Genomic DNA, 9,669 nt, shown 5'->3' with positions numbered 1-9,669 from the left:
TATTTTATCGGTAGTCATCTGTAATGTTGTACCAGGTGTATTTTGTCTGCTTGTATGGTTATATTTTTATTGTAATATTGTTTTGCTGCCCTCTTGGCCAGGTCACTCATGGAAAAGAGATTTTAATCTTAATGAGTCTGTTAATTGTCAATAATGGATATTGATTAAATATGTTCAGCGCCACTGTATACAGTTTATCATGCTGTTCTTTGGGTTCTTCAGGTTCCACCTCCCTAAAACCTACTGGTAGTTGAATTGGCTGTAATTAATTTCCCCAAGGTGTGAATGTGTGAGTACATGGTGCCCTGTAATGATCTCTTTTGGAAAGGCAAAGACCCCAGCGAGCCTAGAATTCATGGTGTCCACTTTGCTGTGAAGAACAGTCTCCTGCCATCAGTCATTCCACCAACTGAGGGCACTGAACGCATTCTCTCTCTCTGTCTGTCATGTACCACAGGCAACTTGACCCTTATTTCTGCCTATGCTCCAACCCTAGGCTCTGAGGATGATGACAAAGATTGCTTCTATGAAGACCTATCTAGGTTAATTTCCACCATGCCTGCATCAGAAGGAATCTTCATCCTTGGTGACTTCAATGCACACATAGGGGCTGACTATGAAACCTGGAGCCCTACCACAGGCAAATTTGGTGTCGGTGCCATCAATGACAACAGTCAGAGATTGCTTGAGATGTGCACATATCACCAGCTTTGTGTGACGAACACCTTCTTCTGCAACAAACAATGCTGACATATGTCCTGACGCCACCCTCGATCAGGGCATTGGCATCAGCTCGACCTGATGATCACCAGGAAGACCCAGCTGAACACTGTGCGCAACAGCCGCTCATACCACAGCGCAGACTGCAACACAGACCATAGCTTAGTGTGCTTCATCCTCTGTTTACGCCCAAAGCCATTCCACAACACAAGGCAGAAGATGACCCCCAAAATCAATGCAGCAAGAGCGAAGAACCAGCAGCTCTGTGAGGAATTCAAGATCTCCTTGGAATCTGCCCTGCTAAACTGTCCCTCTGATGATAGCTCAAAGATGTGGGAGTTCATCCAAAATGCTACTTACAAAACTGCAATGGAATGCTTTGGCAAGAAGAAACGCAAACAAGAGGATTGGTTTGAAGAGAGCTACGAAGTCCTTGCTCCATTCCTGGAAGCCAAATGCAAAGCCTTTCTGCACCACAAAGCACATCCATCACCCTCCTCCCTTGACGCCTTCAAAGTGGCTAGAAACAATGCTCAACATATTGCCAGAACGTGTGCCAATGACTATTGGTCATCCCTTGCAGAGAAGATAAATATGGATAAATTTGGATAAATATCCTCAGACACAGGCAACCTAAAAGAGTTGTTCAAAGGTATCAAGGCAGCATTTGGCCCAATTGCCAACAAGACTGCTCCACTGAAGTCTCTCACTGGTGAGCTCATCACAGACAAGACCAAGCAGCTTGAGCAATGGGTTCAGCACTACGAAGCACTATATAGCACCGAGAATCAGGTGACGAGAGAAGCCATAGAGTCTCTGGAATCCTTCCCAACTATGTCTGAGCTTGACCAAGTTCCAACAGAGAGGGAGCTGCTCAAAGCCATTGACTCTCTCTCCATGGGTAAGGCCCTAGGCAGTGATGGCATACCACCTGAAATCATCAGAGCTGGAAAAAACTCATCACTGATCAAATATCTCCACCAACTGCTAATCCAATGCTGGCAAGAAGCTCACATCCCACAAGACCTACGTGACACCAAAATAATCACTCTGTACAAAAACAAAGGTGAGCGTTCCAACTGCAACAATTACAGAGGCATATCCCTGTTGTCAATCGTTGGTAAAGTGTTTGCAAGAGTAGCCCTGAAATGCCTCCAAATCTTAGCAGACAGAGTGTACCCCGAGTCGCAGTGTGGATTTGGAGCATATCATTCCACTGTCAACATGATCTTTTCCCTCCGACAGTTACAAGAAAAGAGCCGGGAGCAGAACATGCCATTCTATCTCACGGTCATTGACCTGACCAAGGCCTTTGGCCTTGTAAGCCATGAAGGGTTATTTGTGCTCCTTGAAAGAATTGGCTGTTCTCCAACCCTACGGAGGATCATCAAGTTGTTCCACGATGACATGAAGGCAAGGATCTTCTATGATGGATCCCTTTCTGATCCCTTTCCCATCAAAAGCAGAGTAAAGCAAGGTTGTGTTCTTGCACCAACCCTCTTTGATATCTTCTTCTCACTCCTTCTACAACATGCTTTCCACTCAACCGATGAAGGTGTCTACATCCACACCAGATCCGACGGCAGCCTTTTCAATATTGCACGGTTGAGAGCCAAGACCAAAGCACGGCGAGTGTTGATCAGAGAGCTTCTGTTTGCCGATGATGCTGCCCTTGTAGCACAATCTGAGAAAGGCTTGCAAAGGCTGGTGGACCTTTTCTCCAAAGCATGCAAAGAATTTGGCCTTACCATCAGTCTGAAGAAGACCCAAGTATTGGTGCGGAACCCAAGATGCAACGCAGAACCGAGTATCACCATAGACAGCATTATCCTTGATGTAGTCAGCAAATTTACTTACCTGGGCTCCACCATCTCCGATAACCTGTCCCTCGACCGAGAAATAGCCAAACGCATTGGAAAGGCTTCAACAACACTGGCTGGCCTCTCAAAACAAGTCTGGGAGAACTGCCTGCTCACAACCAGCACAAAAGTGAAGGTATACAATGGTTGTGTTCTCAGTATCCTCCTATACAGATCTGAGAGCTGGCCTATGTATGTAGAGCAAGAAAACAGGTTCAACTCGTTCCACATGCGGTGCTTGGGGCGAATTCTCAGAGTGACATGGAGGGATAAGATGCCCAACCAAGGGGTCCTGGAGAGAACAAAGAGCAAGACACTCCATTCCATCCTTGCACATCGTCGCCTCCATTGGCTAGGACATGTTCACCGTATGGAAGATGGAAGGATACCCAAAGATCTCTTGTATGGCGAGCTGTTGACTGGTGCTAGGGGCAAAGGCAGACCCCTACTAAGGTTCAAAGATGTCTGCAAGTGTGACTTGAAAGAGTTTCAAATCCCGTCTACATCTTGGGAAGTAGTCACAGAAGATCGGGGCAAATGGAGAAAGGCCTTAAGTCTGGGAGCCAAGGTTTGCGAACAGCATCGTCTTGAGCATTGGCAGCACAGAAGAGATTCTCGCAGGTCGAGAACCGGTTCTTCTACCTAGTTTTTTTTTCTTTCATACACTGCACACAACATTTTAATATTTTAACTTTTCAGTGGTGCTATGCCATTGTCTGTCAAGACATATGGCGGTCATCATCATCAATTTCCACCTCCCTAAAACCTACTGGTAGTTGAATTGGCTGTAATGAATTTCCCCAAGGTGTAAATGTGTGAGTACATGGTGCCCTGCAATGATCAGGCTGGATTCCAGGCTCACATCCAGGAAGTTTCCATGGATGTTTTGATTAAATTAATTACAATGCAATGTCATGGGCTATATCTTCAAAAAAGGCCCAAATATGCAAGCCAGTTCTCAGCATTCATATACAAAAGCCTGTTCAAATAGCTGACACATTAATTCACGAACAACACATCACTAATGGTAAAGAGACTCCCGTAATCTGCCAGGATAGAGCAGGGTTTAGATTTGTTGCTGAGCCATGATGAGCTGTACTAATCAGTGGAAAAAGATTAAAGATCACTCATCACTTTGTAGAACATGTCCACATGATGCTACTTCCCAGTGCTATAAAAGGAGAGGAGAAAAGGAGAAAACATTTCAAATATTCAAGTTATATTTTCCTCTAAAAGGTGCGAGTACTGACTGCACATGTACAGTGGTGCTTGAAAGTTCGTGAACCCTTTAGAATTTTCTATATTTCTGCATGAATATGACCTAAAACATCATCAGATTTTCACACAAGTCCTAAAAGTAAATAAAGAGAACCCAATTAAACAAATGAGACAAAAAAATTATACTTGGTCATTTATTTATTGAGGGAAATGATCCAATATTACATATCTGTGAGTGGCAAAAGTATGTGAACCTTTGCTTTCAGTATCTGGTGTGACCCCCTTGTGCAGCAATAACTGCAACTAAACATTTCCGGTAACTGTTGATCAGTCCTGCACACTGGCTTGGAGGAATTTTAGCCCATTCCTCCATATAGAACAGCTTCAACTCTGGGATGTTGGTGGGTTTCCTCACATGAACTGCTCGCTTCAGGTCCTTCCACAACATTTCAATTGGATTAAGGTCAGGACTTTGACTTGGCCATTTTAAAACATTAACTTTATTATTCTTTAACTATTCTTTGGTAGAATGACTTGTGTGCTTAGGGTCGTTGTCTTGCTGCATGACCCACCTTCTCTTGAGATTCAGTTCATGGACAGATGTCCTGACCTTTTCCTTTAGAATTCACTGGTATAATTCAGAATTCATTGTTCCATCAATGATGGTAAGCCGTCCTGGCCCAGATGCAGCAAAACAGGCCCAAACCATGATACTACCACCACCACCATGTTTCACAGATGGGATAAGGTTCTTATGCTGGAATGCAGTGTTTTCCTTTCTCCAAACATAACGCTTCTCATTTAAACCAAAAAGTTCTATTTTGGTCTCATCCATCCACAAAACAGTTTTCCAATAGCCTTCTGGCTTGTCCACGTGATCTTTAGCAAACTCCAGACGAGCAGCAATGTTCTTTTTGGAGAGCAGTGGCTTTCTCCTTGCAACCCTGCCATGCACACCATTGTTGTTCAGTGTTCTCCTGATGGTGGACTCATGAACATTAACATTAGCCAATGTGAGAGAGGCCTTCAGTTGCTTAGAAGTTACTCTGGGGTCCTTTGTGACCTTGCCGACTATTACACGCCTTACTCTTGGAATGATCTTTGTTGGTCGACCACTCCTGGGGAGGGTAACAATGGTCTTGAATTTCCTCCATTTGTACACAATCTGTCTGACTGTGGATTTGTGGAGTCCAAATTCTTTAGAGATGGTTTTGTAACCTTTTCCAGCCTGATAAGCATCAACAACGCTTTTTCTGAGGTCCTCAGAAATCTCATCTCTTCGTGCCATGATACACTTCCACAAACATGTGTTGTGAAGATCAGACTTTGATAGATCCCTGTTCTTTAAATAAAACAGGGTGCCCACTCACACCTGATTGTCATCCCATTGATTGAAAACACCTGACTCTCATTTCACCTTCAAATTACCTGCTAATCCTGGAGGTTCACATACTTTTGCCACTCACAGATATGTAATATTGGATAATTTTCCTCAATAAATAAATGACCAAGTATAATATTTTTGCCTCATTTGTTTAACTGGGTTCTCTTTATCTACTTTTAGGACTTGTGTGAAAATCTGATGATGTTTTAGGTCATATTTATGCAGAAATATAGAAAATTCTAAAGGGTTCACAAACTTTCAAGCACCACTGTATTGTAAATCATGTCATGTAACCACAAGCAAACACAAAAGCCTTGGTCAGCTTTCTTAAACTTAGAAAAAAATTGCTATTATTTTAACAGTAACTAAACAGGAGGCATCAGAAACCCAGCAGGAAAATAACAAATTCAAACGCTCATGAGTTGTGTAATAGAGACTTACCTGGAGACTCATCTGGCTGTATGATGACACCTTTCAACGAAGTTACAAAGTGATGTATGATGCAATATTTGCAATAAATACCATTGTTATATAGTCATTATTTTGCTAGGACTTTCTAGCTGAGTTCCTGCTGGATCGGCGTTTGTTTTCAGCTGACAAGCTACCCTGGGGTTTCACCATCCACAATAATGAGAACCACCATTCAGAGTCTATTGATGTACAACTGCTCTGAGGATCAGATGGCCATCGTCCGGTCTGAATAGTACGATATGGAGTGCACTGGACACAATAGAGCATCTTCTGCAGGTTTGTGGGTTTCATGGATCATTGCAAGGTCATTTGATTGATTTACGACATTGGGCAATGCATATTATCTCAGTCAGAAACCCCAAGTTTAACCACAAGATCATTCCAGAGTCATCTGGTCACCAGTGCATGCAAAACATTTTTATTGAGTTCAGCATTATTTTTTTTTCAGTTCAGTTTATTCACTAAAAAATAATAATAATGACATTATAGGATACTTCTAAAAAAGTTTATTGATATGGGTCTGTCTCAGAAACTGGGTACTGTGGGGGTACCCCACTAAATATACTCACAGTCAATAAACTATACGGTTTTGAATGGTGATGTTGGTTTTAATTTGAAATAAAATGAAAGAAATAATACAGATAAAACTAAGTCTTTGATGTGAAAGAAAGAAAGAAAGAAAGAAAGAAAGAAAGAAAGAAAGAAAGAAAGAAAGAAAGCACAACTTTATTCATCACACACTTGTGAAATTTCCTCTCTGCATTTAACCCATCTGAAGCAGTGAACACACACATGCACGCAATGAGCACACACACATACCCAGAGCAGTGGGCAGCTATGCTAACGGCGCCCGGGGAGCAGTTGGGAGTTAGGTGCCTTGCTCAAGGGCACCTCAGCCCAGGGCCGTCCCATATTAACCTAACCTGCATGTCTTTCAACTGTGGGGGAAACCGGAGCACTCGGAGGAAACCCATGCTGACACAAGGAGAACATGCAAACTCCACACAGAAAGGCCCCCACCAGCCATGTGAATATTCAGAATTTGGCAAAAATTCTGCAAATTTGTGGAAAAATGGCGGCTTGATCTGGGACATGATAAATGGTTGACTACATCGCATTCCCTTAAAAAGGTTGTAGTCCACTGAAAAGTCTACAGTTATCACTAATTGTATTTTAAGTTGTAACTTTATACACCTAAGGCACTGGTGCCATGGTGGCGGCCCGCGGGCCGGATCCGGCCCGAATGAACATCTAATCCGGCCCCCTTGCTGATGGCCCTCTAATCGTTTGGCCGGCAGAGAGCCATCAATGTCTGCTGCACCCCATCGAACAATTATTACAGAACAATTACCTGTCTTTCACTGCCAATCGCATTGACGTCAGAGGTGGAGATTTGCCTGATGGCCCTGCCATTTGCATCGGTCCAATTCGCGCCACAGACTGTTTAAATTTTAAATTATATTGCCACTGTCAATTTTATCAGAGCGAGAGGGCTCAACCACCGGCAATTCGATGCATTTTTATCTGAAAATGACATCCACCAGGGCCTTCCCTATCACACCAATGTGCGTTGGTTGAGCCGAGGCGCAGTGCTCAAACGGTTCTACAAATTGCGCAAAGAGATAGCCGAGTTCATGCAGGCTAAAGGGAAGCCTGTGGAGGAATTGGACTACACCGAATGGACCAGGGACCTTGCCTTTTTAGTGGACATTACCGAACACCTGAACTTATTGAATGTTAATATGCAAGGTCGCAACAAACTCGTTACCGAGTATTACGACGGTGTCCGTGCGTTTCAACGTAAACTTGCGTTATGGAAGGCACAGCTCTGTCAGCGCAATGCAGCCCACTTCCCCTGTTTGAAATCTCTGTCTGTCAGTCATCAGAGCATGGACAAGTATGCAAACTTGCTTTCCGGTCTCATGCACGAGTTTGCCAATCGATTCACGGTTTTCACTGAACTGGAAAAGGACTTTGCGTTTTTTGGCTCTCCATTCACCACGGATGCTTCCGAGGTCCCCGAGGCGATGCAAATGGAACTGATAGACTTGCAATGCTGCACGCGGTTGAAGGACATGTACAAATCTGTTGGTATTGAATCATTCTACCAATCGTTGCCACCTGAGTACCCGACTATCACTGCATTTGCAGGTAAAATACTCTGTATGTTTGGGACAACATATTTATGTGAGCAGGCATTTTCAGTTATGAATATTAATAAATCGAAAATGCGCAATCGTATGACACATGGACATCTCAATGATGTCATGAAAATAGCCACGGCCCAGAGCCTGTCCCCCAATGTGGACAAGCTGGTGAAAAATAAAAGGCTTCTGGCTTCGACATGTAAAATGTAGCTGGCTTGTCTGCCCATGTAACATAGTGCTGTGAAGTAATGATTGGGAGGGTATGTTTGTGGGAGTGGGAGTTTGTGGGAGTTGTTTAAGTTAATGTACCATCTGTTATTTATGTCTTTTTATTATTAAGTTCTAGTGAATATTTAGTCACTTGGCCTGTTGGTGGAGTACTTAACCTTGGCACATCTTTTGACTTCTTTAGGGCTACTTAGGGCCATCTTTTTTAATTGGCCTAATTAGGCCTGTGTATTGACATGGTTTTATGTGCAAGTTGTCAATAAATCTGATCAAAGTAATTTACAGTTTAGTTGTGTTTTTATGTGTCCTTGTCCATTTTGTTGTTTTTTTATTATTTAAAAAAACAAACATTTATAAATAATATTTATATTCATAAATGATATCAAATAGTATGTCTATTTGTTTAGTGTTTGGTCTTGTCACGCCGGTAATGCGGCCCCCTGAGGTCCCACTTGAAAACAATCTGGCCCCCTGACCAATTTCACCCTGGCACCCCTGACCTAAGGATTGGTGCGCTCACAGAATAATCATAACCGTAATAAAACATCATGCAAAATATTTGATCACTGTTGTAACTCCATTTTCCACAAACCCAAAACCAATACGATCGTGTGTTTTGATCTAAATGGAAAGCCTCAGGGTCAAGGTCACTACCTCACCAAAAGTAGTAACTTAAAATCACTATGCCATATAAAAATTTAGTTATAAATCTGCGATTTTGTTTTTTAAAATGAAAGCTGAAAGTTAGGTATAGAATATGTTTCTTACAGAATATGTTACGATGGTAGCTGGTCTTGTATGAATTTCTGAGCTATAAAATGAGTTGTGGTCTATTTTTTACCGTAGCGTGTTATTTGTGTGCGGGGAAGGACACACATTAACAATTTGCATGTGTAGAATGGAATTTTCCACTCCAACAGTTAGAAGTTGATCGTGCTTCCATTTGCGGTCTTTCTGTTACGCGGGTGATCTGTTCGGACGTTATCACTGAAAAGGTGAGTTTTGACAGTTTTATTTTGTTTTAGTCTTGCAGTATAAGGCAATAGAATGTTTCTTTATCATCTTACTTTCATATTTCGTAGTGTTTGCGTATTTTTGGCCAATATTTTGCAACCATGGTCAATTTAGATCGAACTTTTGATAGAATCTACGGTCAGTCATTTTGCCCCGCCCCCGCCTCGCACTCCGGCCAGTGCGGTAGTGATGTCCCATTGCTCGTGCGCTGCAGCAGAGACCCGCGCGACCTTCAGCTGGTGCAGTCGCTGTTCTGTTACCACCGCCGTTATTCTCATCTTTCCAGTGTGTTCTTGATTTTTCCATTGTGTCCTATTGTCCTATTTCGCCATATCAAATACCCAAACTGTATCATATTATTCATATAAGTGAATAATCAATTCAGCCATCATAACTTGGCATTTTTAACCCAAGCAATCAAAAAGAGGAAATTTATTCAATATTTTCACTCATCTGTGAAGGAGGGGCTTTAATGAAAATCAATTTTACAAAAACATCTGAATTGTAATAAAAAAAAAATTTCCACAGTGGAGGCCAGATAAAGCAAGATGCTATCTTTATTCTTATTAAACATGACAAAAGAAACATTGAGTGTTAGGTAAATGCAAAAAAAATAGTAAAATTAGAA

The sequence above is a fragment of the Neoarius graeffei genome, chromosome 22 (assembly GCF_027579695.1).
Source record: "Neoarius graeffei isolate fNeoGra1 chromosome 22, fNeoGra1.pri, whole genome shotgun sequence".
Classification (NCBI taxonomy): Eukaryota; Metazoa; Chordata; class Actinopteri; order Siluriformes; family Ariidae; genus Neoarius; species Neoarius graeffei.
The sequence above is the reverse complement of the archived record's forward strand: the minus strand, read 5'-3'. Positions refer to the sequence as shown.